Source organism: Paramisgurnus dabryanus, chromosome 10 (genome assembly GCF_030506205.2).
Source record: "Paramisgurnus dabryanus chromosome 10, PD_genome_1.1, whole genome shotgun sequence".
Lineage (NCBI taxonomy): Eukaryota > Metazoa > Chordata > Actinopteri > Cypriniformes > Cobitidae > Paramisgurnus > Paramisgurnus dabryanus.
In genome coordinates this window covers 30,411,532-30,430,207 of record NC_133346.1, presented here as the reverse complement: position 1 = coordinate 30,430,207, position 18,676 = coordinate 30,411,532, and the positions used below count along the sequence as shown (strand labels likewise).

The window sequence follows — 18,676 nt, the reverse complement described above, 5'->3', positions numbered from 1 at the left end:
TACTACGTCTCAGATGATTGTAGGTTTGCCCCTTGGCTGGCTCGGTTTCGCTTTTCTGCTCGCCCTCGCGGCTTTGTGCGCCTGCCGCCCTAGGCCAAAATAGACCATCCGTGGCGCAAGCGCACCCGTGCCTTTGATAGCTCAGTTGGTAGAGCGGAGGACTGTAGGCGATCCCCCGGCCATCCTTAGGTCGCTGGTTCGAATCCGGCTCGAAGGAGGTTGAGTTTTACCTCTTCGTGTCGCGGCATCTCTTGCCGTCACATTCGGCTTTACGGTACAAAAGTGCTCGTCGGACGTCAAAAGCCGCGTTCCCTGACCGGGAATCGAACCCGGGCCGCGGCGGTGAGAGCGCCGAATCCTAACCACTAGACCACCAGGGAGCACCGAAAGCTCCAGGGTCATTGTGCTGAGAGAAGCTTGCCGTTCCTTGTTCTGTCAAGAGTGTGTCTTTGTCTTCCAAGAGATATGAACAGTTACACCAAGCGCACTGGCATGCGCAGAGGCAGACACTCTTGGACCTGGCCGTTTGTAATTTAGCCTGCAACCAGAGCAGACACTCCGACCGCTGCATCCGGCAGAGTATAACTGGACTGCTTGTAAACGGAAAAATCACCCTGAAGGCGTTGTCAGTACCAAAGTGTCTACGTACGGAAAGACACAGGGGTCAATATCAGTCGCAGGACCCTTATCGGGCTTTAAACAGCGCTGAGAAGGGCACACCCGGAAGTGCTAGAGCAGTGGTCACCAACCCTGTTCCTTGAGATCTACTTTCCTGCAGAGTTCGCCTCCAACCCTAATCAAACACACCTGAACCTGCCAATCATGCTTTTCACGGTCACCCAAAAATTGGAGGCAGGTGTGCTGAAGCAGGATTGGGTGTAAAGTAGGCAGGAGGGTAGATCTCCAGGAACAGGGATGGTGACCACTGTGCTAGAGGATCCTTGGGCACATGGCTATCAAATTGGGTTTTTATCAAATATCGTTATTACACGTTTGATGCACTTACATAGGCCGTGTAACAGTCTTAGAATGGATATTTTTCTTCCTGTGAGCGCCACGTAATACAATATGAGAAATGGGATGCAATCATTGAACCCAAAAACGCTTTGGCAGCATCTGTTAAAAGCTACTTGCAGATGGGTTGTGTGTGCAAACGGCAGCCAGGGAGCACACGCTCTTGCAAAAATTAATTCAGAAGTAATTCCAAAAGTAGTACGATAACTTACGCTAAGAAGCCTAGTCTACGCTGTTTGCGGGGTCAGGATGGCCGAGCCTTCTGACGTCGCAATCTCCGCTAGCACCCCCGGCCTTCGATAGCTCAGTTGGTAGAGCGGAGGACTGTAGTCGTTCCCCTGGTCATCCTTAGGTCGCTGGTTCGAATCCGGCTCGAAGGAGGTAGAGCTTTTCCTCTTGAAGTCGCTCCATCTCTTGTCGTCAAATTAGCTTGCCATGTCAGCACGCTGGCTTTGGGCTAGTTGGGCAATGGCTTAAGCCTCTTACTACGTCTCAGATGATTGTAGGTTTGCCCCTTGGCTGGCTCGGTTTCGCTTTTCTGCTCGCCCTCGCGGCTTTGTGCGCCTGCCGCCCTAGGCCAAAATAGACCATCCGTGGCGCAAGCGCACCCGTGCCTTCGATAGCTCAGTTGGTAGAGCGGAGGACTGTAGGCGATCCCCCGGCCATCCTTAGGTCGCTGGTTCGAATCCGGCTCGAAGGAGGTTGAGTTTTACCTCTTCATGTCGCGGCATCTCTTGCCGTCACATTCGGCTTTACGGTACAAAAGTGCTCGTCGGACGTCAAAAGTCGCGTTCCCTGACCGGGAATCGAACCCAGGCCGCGGGGGTGAGAGCGCCGAATCCTAACCACTAGACCACCAGGGAGCACCGAAAGCTTCAGGGTCATTGTGCTGAAAGAAGCTTGCCGTTCCTTGTTCTGTCAAGAGTGTGTCTTTGTCTTCCAAGAGATATGAACAGTTACACCAAGCGCACTGGCATGCGCAGAGGCCGACACTCTTGGACCTGGCCGTTTGTCATTTAGCCTGCAACCAGAGCAGACACTCCGACCGCTGCATCCGGCAGAGTATAACTGGACTGCTTGTAAACGGAAAAATCACCCTGAAGGCGTTGTCAGTACCAAAGTGTCTACGTACGGAAAGACACAGGGGTCAATATCAGTCGCAGGACCCTTATCGGGCTTTAAACAGCGCTGAGAAGGGCACACCCGGAAGTGCTAGAGCAGTGGTCACCAACCCTGTTCCTGGAGATCTACTTTCCTGCAGAGTTCGCCTCCAACCCTAATCAAACACACCTGAACCTGCCAATCATGCTTTTCACGGTCACCCAAAAATTGGAGGCAGGTGTGCTGAAGCAGGATTGGGTGTAAAGTAGGCAGGAGGGTAGATCTCCAGGAACAGGGATGGTGACCACTGTGCTAGAGGATCCTTGGGCACATGGCTATCAAATTGGGTTTTTATCAAATATCGTTATTACACGTTTGATGCACTTACATAGGCCGTGTAACAGTCTTAGAATGGATATTTTTCTTCCTGTGAGCGCCACGTAATACAATATGAGAAATGGGATGCAATCATTGAACCCAAAAACGCTTTGGCAGCATCTGTTAAAAGCTACTTGCAGATGGGTTGTGTGTGCAAACGGCAGCCAGGGAGCACACGCTCTCGCAAAAATTAATTCAGAAGTAATTCCAAAAGTAGTACGATAACTTACGCTAAGAAGCCTAGTCTACGCTGTTTGCGGGGTCAGGATGGCCGAGCCTTCTGACGTCGCAATCTCCGCTAGCACCCCCGGCCTTCGATAGCTCAGTTGGTAGAGCGGAGGACTGTAGTCGTTCCCCTGGTCATCCTTAGGTCGCTGGTTCGAATCCGGCTCGAAGGAGGTAGAGCTTTTCCTCTTGAAGTCGCTCCATCTCTTGTCGTCAAATTAGCTTGCCATGTCAGCACGCTGGCTTTGGGCTAGTTGGGCAATGGCTTAAGCCTCTTACTACGTCTCAGATGATTGTAGGTTTGCCCCTTGGCTGGCTCGGTTTCGCTTTTCTGCTCGCCCTCGCGGCTTTGTGCGCCTGCCGCCCTAGGCCAAAATAGACCATCCGTGGCGCAAGCGCACCCGTGCCTTCGATAGCTCAGTTGGTAGAGCGGAGGACTGTAGGCGATCCCCCGGCCATCCTTAGGTCGCTGGTTCGAATCCGGCTCGAAGGAGGTTGAGTTTTACCTCTTCATGTCGCGGCATCTCTTGCCGTCACATTCGGCTTTACGGTACAAAAGTGCTCGTCGGACGTCAAAAGTCGCGTTCCCTGACCGGGAATCGAACCCAGGCCGCGGGGGTGAGAGCGCCGAATCCTAACCACTAGACCACCAGGGAGCACCGAAAGCTCCAGGGTCATTGTGCTGAAAGAAGCTTGCCGTTCCTTGTTCTGTCAAGAGTGTGTCTTTGTCTTCCAAGAGATATGAACAGTTACACCAAGCGCACTGGCATGCGCAGAGGCCGACACTCTTGGACCTGGCCGTTTGTCATTTAGCCTGCAACCAGAGCAGACACTCCGACCGCTGCATCCGGCAGAGTATAACTGGACTGCTTGTAAACGGAAAAATCACCCTGAAGGCGTTGTCAGTACCAAAGTGTCTACGTACGGAAAGACACAGGGGTCAATATCAGTCGCAGGACCCTTATCGGGCTTTAAACAGCGCTGAGAAGGGCACACCCGGAAGTGCTAGAGCAGTGGTCACCAACCCTGTTCCTGGAGATCTACTTTCCTGCAGAGTTCGCCTCCAACCCTAATCAAACACACCTGAACCTGCCAATCATGCTTTTCACGGTCACCCAAAAATTGGAGGCAGGTGTGCTGAAGCAGGATTGGGTGTAAAGTAGGCAGGAGGGTAGATCTCCAGGAACAGGGATGGTGACCACTGTGCTAGAGGATCCTTGGGCACATGGCTATCAAATTGGGTTTTTATCAAATATCGTTATTACACGTTTGATGCACTTACATAGGCCGTGTAACAGTCTTAGAATGGATATTTTTCTTCCTGTGAGCGCCACGTAATACAATATGAGAAATGGGATGCAATCATTGAACCCAAAAACGCTTTGGCAGCATCTGTTAAAAGCTACTTGCAGATGGGTTGTGTGTGCAAACGGCAGCCAGGGAGCACACGCTCTCGCAAAAATTAATTCAGAAGTAATTCCAAAAATAGTACAATAACTTACGCTAAGAAGCCTAGTCTACGCTGTTTGCGGGGTCAGGATGGCCGAGCCTTCTGACGTCGAAATCTCCGCTAGCACGCTCGGCCTTCGATAGCTCAGTTGGTAGAGCGGAGGACTGTAGTCGTTCCCCTGGTCATCCTTAGGTCGCTGGTTCGAATCCGGCTCGAAGGAGGTAGAGCTTTTCCTCTTGAAGTCGCTCCATCTCTTGTCGTCAAATTAGCTTGCCATGTCAGCACGCTGGCTTTGGGCTAGTTGGGCAATGGCTTAAGCCTCTTACTACGTCTCAGATGATTGTAGGTTTGCCCCTTGGCTGGCTCGGTTTCGCTTTTCTGCTCGCCCTCGCGGCTTTGTGCGCCTGCCGCCCTAGGCCAAAATAGACCATCCGTGGCGCAAGCGCACCCCTGCCTTCGATAGCTCAGTTGGTAGAGCGGAGGACTGTAGGCGATCCCCGGCCATCCTTAGGTCGCTGGTTCGAATCCGGCTCGAAGGAGGTTGAGTTTTACTTCTTTGTGTCGCGGCATCTCTTGCCGTCACATTCGGCTTTACGGTTCAAAAGTGCTCGTCGGACGTCAAAAGCCGCGTTCCCTGACCGGGAATCGAACCCGGGCCGCGGCGGTGAGAGCGCCGAATCCTAACCACTAGACCACCAGGGAGCACCGAAAGCTCCAGGGTCATTGTGCTGAGAGAAGCTTGCCGTTCCTTGTTCTGTCAAGAGTGTGTCTTTGTCTTCCAAGAGATATGAACAGTTACACCAAGCGCACTGGCATGCGCAGAGGCCGACACTCTTGGACCTGGCCGTTTGTCATTTAGCCTGCAACCAGAGCAGACACTCCGACCGCTGCATCCGGCAGAGTATAACTGGACTGCTTGTAAACGGAAAAATCACCCTGAAGGCGTTGTCAGTACCAAAGTGTCTACGTACGGAAAGACACAGGGGTCAATATCAGTCGCAGGACCCTTATCGGGCTTTAAACAGCGCTGAGAAGGGCACACCCGGAAGTGCTAGAGCAGTGGTCACCAACCCTGTTCCTGGAGATCTACTTTCCTGCAGAGTTCGCCTCCAACCCTAATCAAACACACCTGAACCTGCCAATCATGCTTTTCACGGTCACCCAAAAATTGGAGGCAGGTGTGCTGAAGCAGGATTGGGTGTAAAGTAGGCAGGAGGGTAGATCTCCAGGAACAGGGATGGTGACCACTGTGCTAGAGGATCCTTGGGCACATGGCTATCAAATTGGGTTTTTATCAAATATCGTTATTACACGTTTGATGCACTTACATAGGCCGTGTAACAGTCTTAGAATGGATATTTTTCTTCCTGTGAGCGCCACGTAATACAATATGAGAAATGGGATGCAATCATTGAACCCAAAAACGCTTTGGCAGCATCTGTTAAAAGCTACTTGCAGATGGGTTGTGTGTGCAAACGGCAGCCAGGGAGCACACGCTCTCGCAAAAATTAATTCAGAAGTAATTCCAAAAGTAGTACGATAACTTACGCTAAGAAGCCTAGTCTACGCTGTTTGCGGGGTCAGGATGGCCGAGCCTTCTGACGTCGCAATCTCCGCTAGCACGCTCGGCCTTCGATAGCTCAGTTGGTAGAGCGGAGGACTGTAGTCGTTCCCCTGGTCATCCTTAGGTCGCTGGTTCGAATCCGGCTCGAAGGAGGTAGAGCTTTTCCTCTTGAAGTCGCTCCATCTCTTGTCGTCAAATTAGCTTGCCATGTCAGCACGCTGGCTTTGGGCTAGTTGGGCAATGGCTTAAGCCTCTTACTACGTCTCAGATAATTGTAGGTTTGCCCCTTGGCTGGCTCGGTTTCGCTTTTCTGCTCGCCCTCGCGGCTTTGTGCGCCTGCCGCCCTAGGCCAAAATAGACCATCCGTGGCGCAAGCGCACCCCTGCCTTCGATAGCTCAGTTGGTAGAGCGGAGGACTGTAGGCGATCCCCCGGCCATCCTTAGGTCGCTGGTTCGAATCCGGCTCGGAGGAGGTTGAGTTTTACCTCTTCGTGTCGCGGCATCTCTTGCCGTCACATTCGGCTTTACGGTTCAAAAGTGCTCGTCGGATGTCAAAAGCTGCGTTCCCTGACCGGGAATCGAACCCGGGCCGTGGCGGTGAGAGCGCCGAATCCTAACCACTAGACCACCAGGGAGCACCGAAAGCTCCAGGGTCATTGTGCTGAGAGAAGCTTGCCGTTCCTTGTTCTGTCAAGAGTGTGTCTTTGTCTTCCAAGAGATATGAACAGTTACACCAAGCGCACTGGCATGCGCAGAGGCCGACACTCTTGGACCTGGCCGTTTGTCATTTAGCCTGCAACCAGAGCAGACACTCCGACCGCTGCATCCGGCAGAGTATAACTGGACTGCTTGTAAACGGAAAAATCACCCTGAAGGCGTTGTCAGTACCAAAGTGTCTACGTACGGAAAGACACAGGGGTCAATATCAGTCGCAGGACCCTTATCGGGCTTTAAACAGCGCTGAGAAGGGCACACCCGGAAGTGCTAGAGCAGTGGTCACCAACCCTGTTCCTGGAGATCTACTTTCCTGCAGAGTTCGCCTCCAACCCTAATCAAACACACCTGAACCTGCCAATCATGCTTTTCACGGTCACCCAAAAATTGGAGGCAGGTGTGCTGAAGCAGGATTGGGTGTAAAGTAGGCAGGAGGGTAGATCTCCAGGAACAGGGATGGTGACCACTGTGCTAGAGGATCCTTGGGCACATGGCTATCAAATTGGGTTTTTATCAAATATCGTTATTACACGTTTGATGCACTTACATAGGCCGTGTAACAGTCTTAGAATGGATATTTTTCTTCCTGTGAGCGCCACGTAATACAATATGAGAAATGGGATGCAATCATTGAACCCAAAAACGCTTTGGCAGCATCTGTTAAAAGCTACTTGCAGATGGGTTGTGTGTGCAAACGGCAGCCAGGGAGCACACGCTCTCGCAAAAATTAATTCAGAAGTAATTCCAAAAGTAGTACGATAACTTACGCTAAGAAGCCTAGTCTACGCTGTTTGCGGGGTCAGGATGGCCGAGCCTTCTGACGTCGCAATCTCCGCTAGCACGCTCGGCCTTCGATAGCTCAGTTGGTAGAGTGGAGGACTGTAGTCGTTCCCCTGGTCATCCTTAGGTCGCTGGTTCGAATCCGGCTCGAAGGAGGTAGAGCTTTTCCTCTTGAAGCCGCTCCATCTCTTGTCGTCAAATTAGCTTGCCATGTCAGCACGCTGGCTTTGGGCTAGTTGGGCAATGGCTTAAGCCTCTTACTACGTCTCAGATGATTGTAGGTTTGCCCCTTGGCTGGCTCGGTTTCGCTTTTCTGCTCGCCCTCGCGGCTTTGTGCGCCTGCCGCCCTAGGCCAAAATAGACCATCCGTGGCGCAAGCGCACCCCTGCCTTCGATAGCTCAGTTGGTAGAGCGGAGGACTGTAGGCGATCCCCCGGCCATCCTTAGGTCGCTGGTTCGAATCCGTCTCGAAGGAGGTTGAGTTTTACCTCTTCGTGTCGCGGCATCTCTTGCCGTCACATTCGGCTTTACGGTTCAAAAGTGCTCGTCGGATGTCAAAAGCCGCGTTCCCTGACCGGGAATCGAACCCGGGCCGCGGCGGTGAGAGCGCCGAATCCTAACCACTAGACCACCAGGGAGCACCGAAAGCTCCAGGGTCATTGTGCTGAGAGAAGCTTGCCGTTCCTTGTTCTGTCAAGAGTGTGTCTTTGTCTTCCAAGAGATATGAACAGTTACACCAAGCGCACTGGCATGCGCAGAGGCCGACACTCTTGGACCTGGCCGTTTGTCATTTAGCCTGCAACCAGAGCAGACACTCCGACCGCTGCATCCGGCAGAGTATAACTGGACTGCTTGTAAACGGAAAAATCACCCTGAAGGCGTTGTCAGTACCAAAGTGTCTACGTACGGAAAGACACAGGGGTCAATATCAGTCGCAGGACCCTTATCGGGCTTTAAACAGCGCTGAGAAGGGCACACCCGGAAGTGCTAGAGCAGTGGTCACCAACCCTGTTCCTGGAGATCTACTTTCCTGCAGAGTTCGCCTCCAACCCTAATCAAACACACCTGAACCTGCCAATCATGCTTTTCACGGTCACCCAAAAATTGGAGGCAGGTGTGCTGAAGCAGGATTGGGTGTAAAGTAGGCAGGAGGGTAGATCTCCAGGAACAGGGATGGTGACCACTGTGCTAGAGGATCCTTGGGCACATGGCTATCAAATTGGGTTTTTATCAAATATCGTTATTACACGTTTGATGCACTTACATAGGCCGTGTAACAGTCTTAGAATGGATATTTTTCTTCCTGTGAGCGCCACGTAATACAATATGAGAAATGGGATGCAATCATTGAACCCAAAAACGCTTTGGCAGCATCTGTTAAAAGCTACTTGCAGATGGGTTGTGTGTGCAAACGGCAGCCAGGGAGCACACGCTCTCGCAAAAATTAATTCAGAAGTAATTCCAAAAGTAGTACGATAACTTACGCTAAGAAGCCTAGTCTACGCTGTTTGCGGGGTCAGGATGGCCGAGCCTTCTGACGTCGCAATCTCCGCTAGCACGCTCGGCCTTCGATAGCTCAGTTGGTAGAGCGGAGGACTGTAGTCGTTCCCCTGGTCATCCTTAGGTCGCTGGTTCGAATCCGGCTCGAAGGAGGTAGAGCTTTTCCTCTTGAAGTCGCTCCATCTCTTGTCGTCAAATTAGCTTGCCATGTCAGCACGCTGGCTTTGGGCTAGTTGGGCAATGGCTTAAGCCTCTTACTACGTCTCAGATGATTGTAGGTTTGCCCCTTGGCTGGCTCGGTTTCGCTTTTCTGCTCGCCCTCGCGGCTTTGTGCGCCTGCCGCCCTAGGCCAAAATAGACCATCCGTGGCGCAAGCGCACCCCTGCCTTCGATAGCTCAGTTGGTAGAGCGGAGGACTGTAGGCGATCCCCCGGCCATCCTTAGGTCGCTGGTTCGAATCCGGCTCGAAGGAGGTTGAGTTTTACCTCTTTGTGTCGCGGCATCTCTTGCCGTCACATTCGGCTTTACGGTTCAAAAGTGCTCGTCGGACGTCAAAAGCCGCGTTCCCTGACCGGGAATCGAACCCGGGCCGCGGCGGTGAGAGCGCCGAATCCTAACCACTAGACCACCAGGGAGCACCGAAAGCTCCAGGGTCATTGTGCTGAGAGAAGCTTGCCGTTCCTTGTTCTGTCAAGAGTGTGTCTTTGTCTTCCAAGAGATATGAACAGTTACACCAAGCGCACTGGCATGCGCAGAGGCCGACACTCTTGGACCTGGCCGTTTGTCATTTAGCCTGCAACCAGAGCAGACACTCCGACCGTTGCATCCGGCAGAGTATAACTGGACTGCTTGTAAACGGAAAAATCACCCTGAAGGCGTTGTCAGTACCAAAGTGTCTACGTACGGAAAGACACAGGGGTCAATATCAGTCGCAGGACCCTTATCGGGCTTTAAACAACGCTGAGAAGGGCACACCCAGAAGTGCTAGAGCAGTGGTCACCAACCCTGTTCCTGGAGATCTACTTTCCTGCAGAGTTCGCCTCCAACCCTAATCAAACACACCTGAACCTGCCAATCATGCTTTTCACGGTCACCCAAAAATTGGAGGCAGGTGTGCTGAAGCAGGATTGGGTGTAAAGTAGGCAGGAGGGTAGATCTCCAGGAACAGGGATGGTGACCACTGTGCTAGAGGATCCTTGGGCACATGGCTATCAAATTGGGTTTTTATCAAATATCGTTATTACACGTTTGATGCACTTACATAGGCCGTGTAACAGTCTTAGAATGGATATTTTTCTTCCTGTGAGCGCCACCTAATACAATATGAGAAATGGGATGCAATCATTGAACCCAAAAACGCTTTGGCAGCATCTGTTAAAAGCTACTTGCAGATGGGTTGTGTGTGCAAACGGCAGCCAGGGAGCACACGCTCTCGCAAAAATTAATTCAGAAGTAATTCCAAAAGTAGTACGATAACTTACGCTAAGAAGCCTAGTCTACGCTGTTTGCGGGGTCAGGATGGCCGAGCCTTCTGACGTCGCAATCTCCGCTAGCACGCTCGGCCTTCGATAGCTCAGTTGGTAGAGCGGAGGACTGTAGTCGTTCCCCTGGTCATCCTTAGGTCGCTGGTTCGAATCCGGCTCGAAGGAGGTAGAGCTTTTCCTCTTGAAGTCGCTCCATCTCTTGTCGTCAAATTAGCTTGCCATGTCAGCACGCTGGCTTTGGGCTAGTTGGGCAATGGCTTAAGCCTCTTACTACGTCTCAGATGATTGTAGGTTTGCCCCTTGGCTGGCTCGGTTTCGCTTTTCTGCTCGCCCTCGCGGCTTTGTGCGCCTGCCGCCCTAGGCCAAAATAGACCATCCGTGGCGCAAGCGCACCCCTGCCTTCGATAGCTCAGTTGGTAGAGCGGAGGACTGTAGGCGATCCCCCGGCCATCCTTAGGTCGCTGGTTCGAATCCGGCTCGGAGGAGGTTGAGTTTTACCTCTTCGTGTCGCGGCATCTCTTGCCGTCACATTCGGCTTTACGGTTCAAAAGTGCTCGTCGGATGTCAAAAGCCGCGTTCCCTGACCGGGAATCGAACCCGGGCCGCGGCGGTGAGAGCGCCGAATCCTAACCACTAGACCACCAGGGAGCACCGAAAGCTCCAGGGTCATTGTGCTGAGAGAAGCTTGCCGTTCCTTGTTCTGTCAAGAGTGTGTCTTTGTCTTCCAAGAGATATGAACAGTTACACCAAGCGCACTGGCATGCGCAGAGGCCGACACTCTTGGACCTGGCCGTTTGTCATTTAGCCTGCAACCAGAGCAGACACTCCGACCGCTGCATCCGGCAGAGTATAACTGGACTGCTTGTAAACGGAAAAATCACCCTGAAGGCGTTGTCAGTACCAAAGTGTCTACGTACGGAAAGACACAGGGGTCAATATCAGTCGCAGGACCCTTATCGGGCTTTAAACAGCGCTGAGAAGGGCACACCCGGAAGTGCTAGAGCAGTGGTCACCAACCCTGTTCCTGGAGATCTACTTTCCTGCAGAGTTTGCCTCCAACCCTAATCAAACACACCTGAACCTGCCAATCATGCTTTTCACGGTCACCCAAAAATTGGAGGCAGGTGTGCTGAAGCAGGATTGGGTGTAAAGTAGGCAGGAGGGTAGATCTCCAGGAACAGGGATGGTGACCACTGTGCTAGAGGATCCTTGGGCACATGGCTATCAAATTGGGTTTTTATCAAATATCGTTATTACACGTTTGATGCACTTACATAGGCCGTGTAACAGTCTTAGAATTAGTGTTGTCACGGTACCAAAAATTCAGTATTCGGTACCGATACCAGTGAAAATTCACGGTTCTCGGTACCAATTCCGGTACCAAAGCAAAACACAAAAACATGTTATTCAAACAAAACACTATTTTTTATTAATAAAGTTAAACAAAAACACACAAATTACTTAACACACTTTTCTTATAACATTAAACATTTTTATAAATGTAACAATATGCCATGACTGAGTAACACTGAAATAATATAAAATGTAAACAAAACAATGGCATTATTCAAGTACTTCAAGGATTGTAAACATCTGAGTAACTAAATAACATCTTAATAAATTACAAGCATTGAAAAGAACAAAAAAAAGTTTCACTTACTCTTTGCTTAAAGTTTCACACCAAACAATACTGGCTTACATTTATTTAAAGAACTTTGATGTTAATTTTCCTTGGGTAACTTTTTTGTCATTTCCAGATTTTTTGAAAGAAACACTAACATATCAACATGTTCCTGAGTCAGTCTTGAGCGTCTTGGGCTTACAATATACCCTGCAGTACTGAATACTCTTTCAGATGAACAGCTTGATGCAGCAATGCACAGATACTTCCTGGCAAACTCTGATAGTTGAGGTAGTGTACCCATATTTGTTTTCCACCATGAAAGTGGATCATCCTCAGCACTGACCTCAGGCATCTGACTGTACACCAAGAACTCACCATTTAACTCGTCACTTGCAGTAAGCTGTGTTTGACTTGAGGATGCTGGTTCTCCTTTTTCTTTCTTTTCCCCTTGTATGGTGGAGAGAAGTTGCTTCAGGTCAGTTTTGGATTTTTTAGAAGACCTCACTTGACTTGACTCTCCAGAAACTTGAGATACATTTCCATCATTGCCCATTTTCTTCACCTCATCCAGGAGACTTTGCTTCACATCATCCTTAAGAGAAACAAAGCTGTTCTTAAATCTTGGATCAAGGTAAGTTGCAGTGTTTAAAAGAAGCTGTAGCTGCAGGTTATCATAGCGATGCCGAAGATACTCGTTTATCTTCTCCTTCATCTCCTGGGTTAATGCAGAGTCACTTTGTTCATAACTGAGACAATCATATATCTTCCAAAGCAATGGCAAGACTGAGGACAGGGTGGTATGTTTTTCCCCACTAAGTGCATCTGTAAAAGGACTGAGAGGCTCGAGAACTGCTTTAACAGTTTCTAAAACTGTAATGTCCGTGTCTTTTGGCATCAGATACCATTTTTTCCTGTCTTCAGCCAGCACAGCACAGACAACCTGCTGTTGCTCCAAGAAACGTTGCACCATATTGTATGAAGAATTCCAGCGAGTGGGTTCATCATGAATGAGTTTATGGTCTGGAGAGGAGAGATCTTTCTGTTTTTTGACAAGCTGACGTGAAAGTTTTGGGGATCTTGTAAAGGCAGAGATTGTTTTTCGGAGCCTTGACAGCGATGCAGACACCCTGCTAATCTCTAATGCCTTATTTACAGCAAGATGGAGATTGTGTCCAAAGCAAGGAATCCAGGTGTAGTCTTCGAAGGCTTTTTTGTTATTTGTGGCATTATCAGTTGTAATGCCTGACATTCTTATGATGTCCAAATTCTAGTCTTCAAGTTTCTCTTCAAAGGCCTCCTTCAAACTTTCAGCAGTGTGATCTGTGTTGAGACCACAACAGCCAAGGCACCAGGATTGCAATTCCCACAATTTGGTAATGTACTGCAGAGTTACAGACATAAAAGTGTCTGCAGTTCTACTTGTCCAAAGATCTGTTGTGCAGCTGTAAAACGGTTTCTCTCCGAGATGCTGGATTATGATATCCCTCGTTTCATTGTACAGGCGGGGAATCTCTGTGTACATAAAAAAGTTTCGGCTTGGAAGCTGGTATTTTGGGTTTAGGTGATGAAGCATTTGCTGGAATCCACGTTTTTCAACCGTGTAAATGGGCACTTGATCTGTACATAAAAATTCTGCAACAGCTCGGTTAAGTTTTCTTGCTTCAGGTGAGTTTTTGTCATATTTCTGCTGCTGCTGAAAAGCATCTGTAACTGTTGTCTGTTTTAGAGTTTGCTGAGGTGTTTGATGATCATCCTCAGTCTGCAGCTGTAAAATAAAAAAATACTCAAGTAAAGCAATAGACTTGAGTCTGACCAAATGCTACATTAAATTGTTGACACTAGCTAAAACACAATTTTTCAGTAACAAACCTTAGCTTTTATAATAAATGTAGGTAAATTACAGTGTGCAGATAAAGTGTACTGTATATCACTGTTACATAGATAAAACTGTATTATTGAAAACAATTTAAAATGCTATTCCATTAGTTGGATGATATAAGATAACATGACCAAACAATAAACAAAAGTTAAATAGCAATTATTTTTCTTAGGGTTGATCAAAAATATATTTTCTAAAATCAAAATTATTTATCTGTTAACATTAATTAATATTTGTAAATGTTGTTTTAATTAATGTCGTAAAAATATATGTTCACTCACTGTAAGCTGATGTTGCATGAAAATGATATCTTATGGTAAAGTGTTATCAAACTATACAGGAGATAACACGTGTTTTAGTCAATTCTAACTTTAATTTATTCCTAAATGAATTCATTTTTTTAAAACTTGCTTAAAAAATATTTAACCAAGATTAAGCCTAGAAGTGCTTAATGACAAAAACAATATTAACCATACATTTGTATATTTTCTAACACATATTTTGAATACACAAGTCATTTAAAAATCCTCTGGTGTGTAAAAGATAGCAAATACCACAATGTTCGTCTGTTTTTTACCCTAACAAAAGTTATAGGAGCAATAAATGATTAATGAAGAAACTTTTTTTCTAATACGCATTATATTAGCGTTAGCCGCGCCTATGTTAACGATTAACTGCGCAAGCAGCGATCCATTTTCAACCCGACACTCAAATTAAAATACGGCATAATATTCATAACAGAAGCTCTAAGAACAAAATTAAATTGAAACTTACCTGCTTAAACTCTCTCATTAGATCCGGATGCCTGTCTTTAAGGTGCTTTATTAAGTTTGAAGTGTTTCCTCCTCTTGAGAGAAAACTTCGGTGACATCTTTTGCAAACTGGTTTTTGGGGATCTATAATGTTACCCTTGTCATCAGCTGCAAACCCAAAATATCTCCATACGTGGCTCTTTCCTCCTTTCTTCTCAACAAGTGGATTCTGAGCCGCCGCTGCATCAGCAGCACCGCCGGTCGCCATGTCTCAGTGCTTATATAACGAGGACGCGACTGCGTGCGCACTTTGCGCATCAAGAACCGGGTTGACCGGGTACCCGATTCTTAAAAAAACGTGGAACCGTAACTTTTTTTTTTTTTTTAGTACCGGCTTGGTACCGAAGTACCGGGTCTTTTGACAACACTACTTAGAGTGGATATTTTTCTTCCTGTGAGTGCCACGTAATACAATATGAGAAATGGGATGCAATCATTGAACCCAAAAACGCTTTGGCAGCATCTGTTAAAAGCTACTTGCAGATGGGTTGTGTGTGCAAACGGCAGCCAGGGAGCACACGCTCTCGCAAAAATTAATTCAGAAGTAATTCCAAAAGTAGTATGATAACTTACGCTAAGAAGCCTAGTCTACGCTGTTTGCGGGGTCAGGATGGCCGAGCCTTCTGACGTCGCAATCTCCGCTAGCACGCTCGGCCTTCGATAGCTCAGTTGGTAGAGCGGAGGACTGTAGTCGTTCCCTTGGTCATCCTTAGGTCGCTGGTTCGAATCCGGCTCGAAGGAGGTAGAGCTTTTCCTCTTGAAGTCGCTCCATCTCTTGTCGTCAAATTAGCTTGCCATGTCAGCACGCTGGCTTTGGGCTAGTTGGGCAATGGCTTAAGCCTCTTACTACGTCTCAGATGATTGTAGGTTTGCCCCTTGGCTGGCTCGGTTTCGCTTTTCTGCTCGCCCTCGCGGCTTTGTGCGCCTGCCGCCCTAGGCCAAAATAGACCATCCGTGGCGCAAGCGCACCCCTGCCTTCGATAGCTCAGTTGGTAGAGCGGAGGACTGTAGGCGATCCCCCGGCCATCCTTAGGTCGCTGGTTCGAATCCGGCTCGAAGGAGGTTGAGTTTTACCTCTTCGTGTCGCAGCATCTCTTGCCGTCACATTCGGCTTTAGGGTTCAAAAGTGCTCGTCGGACGTCAAAAGCCGCGTTCCCTGACCGGGAATCGAACCCGGGCCGCGGCGGTGAGAGCGCCGAATCCTAACCACTAGACCACCAGGGAGCACCGAAAGCTCCAGGGTCATTGTGCTGAGAGAAGCTTGCCGTTCCTTGTTCTGTCAAGAGTGTGTCTTTGTCTTTCAAGAGATATGAACAGTTACACCAAGCGCACTGGCATGCGCAGAGGCCGACACTCTTGGACCTGGCCGTTTGTCATTTAGCCTGCAACCAGAGCAGACACTCCGACCGCTGCATCCGGCAGAGTATAACTGGACTGCTTGTAAACGGAAAAATCACCCTGAAGGCGTTGTCAGTACCAAAGTGTCTACGTACGGAAAGACACAGGGGTCAATATCAGTCGCAGGACCCTTATCGGGCTTTAAACAGCGCTGAGAAGGGCACACCCCGAAGTGCTAGAGCAGTGGTCACCAACCCTGTTCCTGGAGATCTACTTTCCTGCAGAGTTTGCCTCCAACCCTAATCAAACACACCTGAACCTGCCAATCATGCTTTTCACGGTCACCCAAAAATTGGAGGCAGGTGTGCTGAAGCAGGATTGGGTGTAAAGTAGGCAGGAGGGTAGATCTCCAGGAACAGGGATGGTGACCACTGTGCTAGAGGATCCTTGGGCACATGGCTATCAAATTGAGTTTTTATCAAATATCGTTATTACACGTTTGATGCACTTACATAGGCCGTGTAACAGTCTTAGAATGGATATTTTTCTTCCTGTGAGCGCCACGTAATACAATATGAGAAATGGGATGCAATCATTGAACCCAAAAACGCTTTGGCAGCATCTGTTAAAAGCTACTTGCAGATGGGTTGTGTGTGCAAACGGCAGCCAGGGAGCACACGCTCTCGCAAAAATTAATTCAGAAGTAATTCCAAAAGTAGTACGATAACTTACGCTAAGAAGCCTAGTCTACGCTGTTTGCGGGGTCAGGATGGCCGAGCCTTCTGACGTCGCAATCTCCGCTAGCACGCTCGGCCTTCGATAGCTCAGTTGGTAGAGCGGAGGACTGTAGTCGTTCCCCTGGTCATCCTTAGGTCGCTGGTTCGAATCCGGCTCGAAGGAGGTAGAGCTTTTCCTCTTGAAGTCGCTCCATCTCTTGTCGTCAAATTAGCTTGCCATGTCAGCACGCTGGCTTTGGGCTAGTTGGGCAATGGCTTAAGCCTCTTACTACGTCTCAGATGATTGTAGGTTTGCCCCTTGGCTGGCTCGGTTTCGCTTTTCTGCTCGCCCTCGCGGCTTTGTGCGCCTGCCGCCCTAGGCCAAAATAGACCATCCGTGGCGCAAGCGCACCCCTGCCTTCGATAGCTCAGTTGGTAGAGCGGAGGACTGTAGGCGATCCCCCGGCCATCCTTAGGTCGCTGGTTCGAATCCGGCTCGAAGGAGGTTGAGTTTTACCTCTTCGTGTCGCGGCATCTCTTGCCGTCACATTCGGCTTTACGGTTCAAAAGTGCTCGTCGGATGTCAAAAGCCGCGTTCCCTGACCGGGAATCGAACCCGGGCCGCGGCGGTGAGAGCACCGAATCCTAACCACTAGACCACCAGGGAGCACCAAAAGCTCCAGGGTCATTGTGCTGAGAGAAGCTTGCCGTTCCTTGTTCTGTCAAGAGTGTGTCTTTGTCTTCCAAGAGATATGAACAGTTACACCAAGCGCACTGGCATGCGCAGAGGCCGACACTCTTGGACCTGGCCGTTTGTCATTTAGCCTGCAACCAGAGCAGACACTCCAACCGCTGCATCCGGCAGAGTATAACTGGACTGCTTGTAAACGGAAAAATCACCCTGAAGGCGTTGTCAGTACCAAAGTGTCTACGTACGGAAAGACACAGGGGTCAATATCAGTCGCAGGACCCTTATCGGGCTTTAAACAGCGCTGAGAAGGGAACACCCGGAAGTGCTAGAGCAGTGGTCACCAACCCTGTTCCTGGAGATCTACTTTCCTGCAGAGTTCGCCTCCAACCCTAATCAAACACACCTGAACCTGCCAATCATGCTTTTCACGGTCACCCAAAAATTGGAGGCAGGTGTGCTGAAGCAGGATTGGATGTAAAGTAGGCAGGAGGGTAGATCTCCAGGAACAGGGATGGTGACCACTGTGCTAGAGGATCCTTGGGCACATGGCTATCAAATTGGGTTTTTATCAAATATCGTTATTACACGTTTGATGCACTTACATAGGCCGTGTAACAGTCTTAGAATGGATATTTTTCTTCCTGTGAGCGCCACGTAATACAATATGAGAAATGGGATGCAATCATTGAACCCAAAAACGCTTTGGCAGCATCTGTTAAAAGCTACTTGCAGATGGGTTGTGTGTGCAAACGGCAGCCAGGGAGCACACGCTCTCGCAAAAATTAATTCAGAAGTAATTCCAAAAGTAGTACGATAACTTACGCTAAGAAGTCTAGTCTACGCTGTTTGCGGGGTCAGGATGGCCGAGCCTTCTGACGTCGCAATCTCCGCTAGCACGCTCGGCCTTCGATAGCTCAGTTGGTAGAGCGGAGGACTGTAGTCGTTCCCCTGGTCATCCTTAGGTCGCTGGTTCGAATCCGGCTCGAAGGAGGTAGAGCTTTTCCTCTTGAAGTCGCTCCATCTCTTGTCGTCAAATTAGCTTGCCATGTCAGCACGCTGGCTTTGGGCTAGTTGGGCAATGGCTTAAGCCTCTTACTACGTCTCAGATGATTGTAGGTTTGCTCCTTGGCTGGCTCGGTTTCGCTTTTCTGCTCGCCCTCGCGGCTTTGTGCGCCTGCCGCCCTAGGCCAAAATAGACCATCCGTGGCGCAAACGCACCCCTGCCTTCGATAGCTCAGTTGGTAGAGCGGAGGACTGTAGGCGATCACCCGGACATCCTTAGGTCCCTGGTTCGAATCAGACTCGAAGGAGGTTGAGTTTTACCTCTTCGTGTCGCAACATCTCTTGCCGTCACATTCGGCTTTACGGTTCAAAAGTGCTCGTCGGATGTCAAAAGCCGCGTTCTC

General features: G+C 49.3%; 25 non-coding genes across 25 annotated transcripts; 17 read left to right on the top strand and 8 right to left on the bottom strand.

Annotated features, from left to right (window-relative positions):
* Window positions 1-308: 308 nt before the first annotated feature.
* Window positions 309-380, bottom strand: trnae-cuc (transfer RNA glutamic acid (anticodon CUC)). The gene has a single exon. It is a non-coding gene; the product is annotated as a tRNA-Glu (tRNA).
* A 927-nt stretch (window positions 381-1,307) lies between these two features.
* trnay-gua (transfer RNA tyrosine (anticodon GUA)) lies at window positions 1,308-1,394 on the top strand. Its single transcript is given in 2 exon segments — window positions 1,308-1,344; window positions 1,359-1,394. It is a non-coding gene; the product is annotated as a tRNA-Tyr (tRNA).
* A 233-nt stretch (window positions 1,395-1,627) lies between these two features.
* Window positions 1,628-1,714, top strand: trnay-gua (transfer RNA tyrosine (anticodon GUA)). Its single transcript is given in 2 exon segments — window positions 1,628-1,664; window positions 1,679-1,714. It is a non-coding gene; the product is annotated as a tRNA-Tyr (tRNA).
* Window positions 1,715-2,804: 1,090 nt separating this feature from the next.
* On the top strand, window positions 2,805-2,891 carry trnay-gua (transfer RNA tyrosine (anticodon GUA)). Its single transcript is given in 2 exon segments — window positions 2,805-2,841; window positions 2,856-2,891. It is a non-coding gene; the product is annotated as a tRNA-Tyr (tRNA).
* A 233-nt stretch (window positions 2,892-3,124) lies between these two features.
* Window positions 3,125-3,211, top strand: trnay-gua (transfer RNA tyrosine (anticodon GUA)). Its single transcript is given in 2 exon segments — window positions 3,125-3,161; window positions 3,176-3,211. It is a non-coding gene; the product is annotated as a tRNA-Tyr (tRNA).
* Window positions 3,212-4,301: 1,090 nt separating this feature from the next.
* Window positions 4,302-4,388, top strand: trnay-gua (transfer RNA tyrosine (anticodon GUA)). The gene is given in 2 exon segments: window positions 4,302-4,338; window positions 4,353-4,388. It is a non-coding gene; the product is annotated as a tRNA-Tyr (tRNA).
* Window positions 4,389-4,621: 233 nt separating this feature from the next.
* trnay-gua (transfer RNA tyrosine (anticodon GUA)) lies at window positions 4,622-4,707 on the top strand. Its single transcript is given in 2 exon segments — window positions 4,622-4,658; window positions 4,672-4,707. It is a non-coding gene; the product is annotated as a tRNA-Tyr (tRNA).
* Window positions 4,708-4,798: 91 nt separating this feature from the next.
* Window positions 4,799-4,870, bottom strand: trnae-cuc (transfer RNA glutamic acid (anticodon CUC)). The gene has a single exon. It is a non-coding gene; the product is annotated as a tRNA-Glu (tRNA).
* A 927-nt stretch (window positions 4,871-5,797) lies between these two features.
* Window positions 5,798-5,884, top strand: trnay-gua (transfer RNA tyrosine (anticodon GUA)). The gene is given in 2 exon segments: window positions 5,798-5,834; window positions 5,849-5,884. It is a non-coding gene; the product is annotated as a tRNA-Tyr (tRNA).
* A 233-nt stretch (window positions 5,885-6,117) lies between these two features.
* On the top strand, window positions 6,118-6,204 carry trnay-gua (transfer RNA tyrosine (anticodon GUA)). Its single transcript is given in 2 exon segments — window positions 6,118-6,154; window positions 6,169-6,204. It is a non-coding gene; the product is annotated as a tRNA-Tyr (tRNA).
* A 91-nt stretch (window positions 6,205-6,295) lies between these two features.
* Window positions 6,296-6,367, bottom strand: trnae-cuc (transfer RNA glutamic acid (anticodon CUC)). The gene has a single exon. It is a non-coding gene; the product is annotated as a tRNA-Glu (tRNA).
* A 1,425-nt stretch (window positions 6,368-7,792) lies between these two features.
* On the bottom strand, window positions 7,793-7,864 carry trnae-cuc (transfer RNA glutamic acid (anticodon CUC)). The gene has a single exon. It is a non-coding gene; the product is annotated as a tRNA-Glu (tRNA).
* A 927-nt stretch (window positions 7,865-8,791) lies between these two features.
* On the top strand, window positions 8,792-8,878 carry trnay-gua (transfer RNA tyrosine (anticodon GUA)). Its single transcript is given in 2 exon segments — window positions 8,792-8,828; window positions 8,843-8,878. It is a non-coding gene; the product is annotated as a tRNA-Tyr (tRNA).
* A 233-nt stretch (window positions 8,879-9,111) lies between these two features.
* trnay-gua (transfer RNA tyrosine (anticodon GUA)) lies at window positions 9,112-9,198 on the top strand. The gene is given in 2 exon segments: window positions 9,112-9,148; window positions 9,163-9,198. It is a non-coding gene; the product is annotated as a tRNA-Tyr (tRNA).
* Window positions 9,199-9,289: 91 nt separating this feature from the next.
* Window positions 9,290-9,361, bottom strand: trnae-cuc (transfer RNA glutamic acid (anticodon CUC)). The gene has a single exon. It is a non-coding gene; the product is annotated as a tRNA-Glu (tRNA).
* Window positions 9,362-10,288: 927 nt separating this feature from the next.
* trnay-gua (transfer RNA tyrosine (anticodon GUA)) lies at window positions 10,289-10,375 on the top strand. Its single transcript is given in 2 exon segments — window positions 10,289-10,325; window positions 10,340-10,375. It is a non-coding gene; the product is annotated as a tRNA-Tyr (tRNA).
* Window positions 10,376-10,608: 233 nt separating this feature from the next.
* On the top strand, window positions 10,609-10,695 carry trnay-gua (transfer RNA tyrosine (anticodon GUA)). Its single transcript is given in 2 exon segments — window positions 10,609-10,645; window positions 10,660-10,695. It is a non-coding gene; the product is annotated as a tRNA-Tyr (tRNA).
* A 91-nt stretch (window positions 10,696-10,786) lies between these two features.
* Window positions 10,787-10,858, bottom strand: trnae-cuc (transfer RNA glutamic acid (anticodon CUC)). Its single transcript has one exon. It is a non-coding gene; the product is annotated as a tRNA-Glu (tRNA).
* A 4,321-nt stretch (window positions 10,859-15,179) lies between these two features.
* trnay-gua (transfer RNA tyrosine (anticodon GUA)) lies at window positions 15,180-15,266 on the top strand. The gene is given in 2 exon segments: window positions 15,180-15,216; window positions 15,231-15,266. It is a non-coding gene; the product is annotated as a tRNA-Tyr (tRNA).
* Window positions 15,267-15,499: 233 nt separating this feature from the next.
* trnay-gua (transfer RNA tyrosine (anticodon GUA)) lies at window positions 15,500-15,586 on the top strand. Its single transcript is given in 2 exon segments — window positions 15,500-15,536; window positions 15,551-15,586. It is a non-coding gene; the product is annotated as a tRNA-Tyr (tRNA).
* Window positions 15,587-15,677: 91 nt separating this feature from the next.
* trnae-cuc (transfer RNA glutamic acid (anticodon CUC)) lies at window positions 15,678-15,749 on the bottom strand. The gene has a single exon. It is a non-coding gene; the product is annotated as a tRNA-Glu (tRNA).
* A 927-nt stretch (window positions 15,750-16,676) lies between these two features.
* Window positions 16,677-16,763, top strand: trnay-gua (transfer RNA tyrosine (anticodon GUA)). Its single transcript is given in 2 exon segments — window positions 16,677-16,713; window positions 16,728-16,763. It is a non-coding gene; the product is annotated as a tRNA-Tyr (tRNA).
* A 233-nt stretch (window positions 16,764-16,996) lies between these two features.
* Window positions 16,997-17,083, top strand: trnay-gua (transfer RNA tyrosine (anticodon GUA)). Its single transcript is given in 2 exon segments — window positions 16,997-17,033; window positions 17,048-17,083. It is a non-coding gene; the product is annotated as a tRNA-Tyr (tRNA).
* A 91-nt stretch (window positions 17,084-17,174) lies between these two features.
* trnae-cuc (transfer RNA glutamic acid (anticodon CUC)) lies at window positions 17,175-17,246 on the bottom strand. Its single transcript has one exon. It is a non-coding gene; the product is annotated as a tRNA-Glu (tRNA).
* Window positions 17,247-18,173: 927 nt separating this feature from the next.
* trnay-gua (transfer RNA tyrosine (anticodon GUA)) lies at window positions 18,174-18,260 on the top strand. Its single transcript is given in 2 exon segments — window positions 18,174-18,210; window positions 18,225-18,260. It is a non-coding gene; the product is annotated as a tRNA-Tyr (tRNA).
* The last annotated feature ends 416 nt before the right edge of the window (window positions 18,261-18,676 follow it).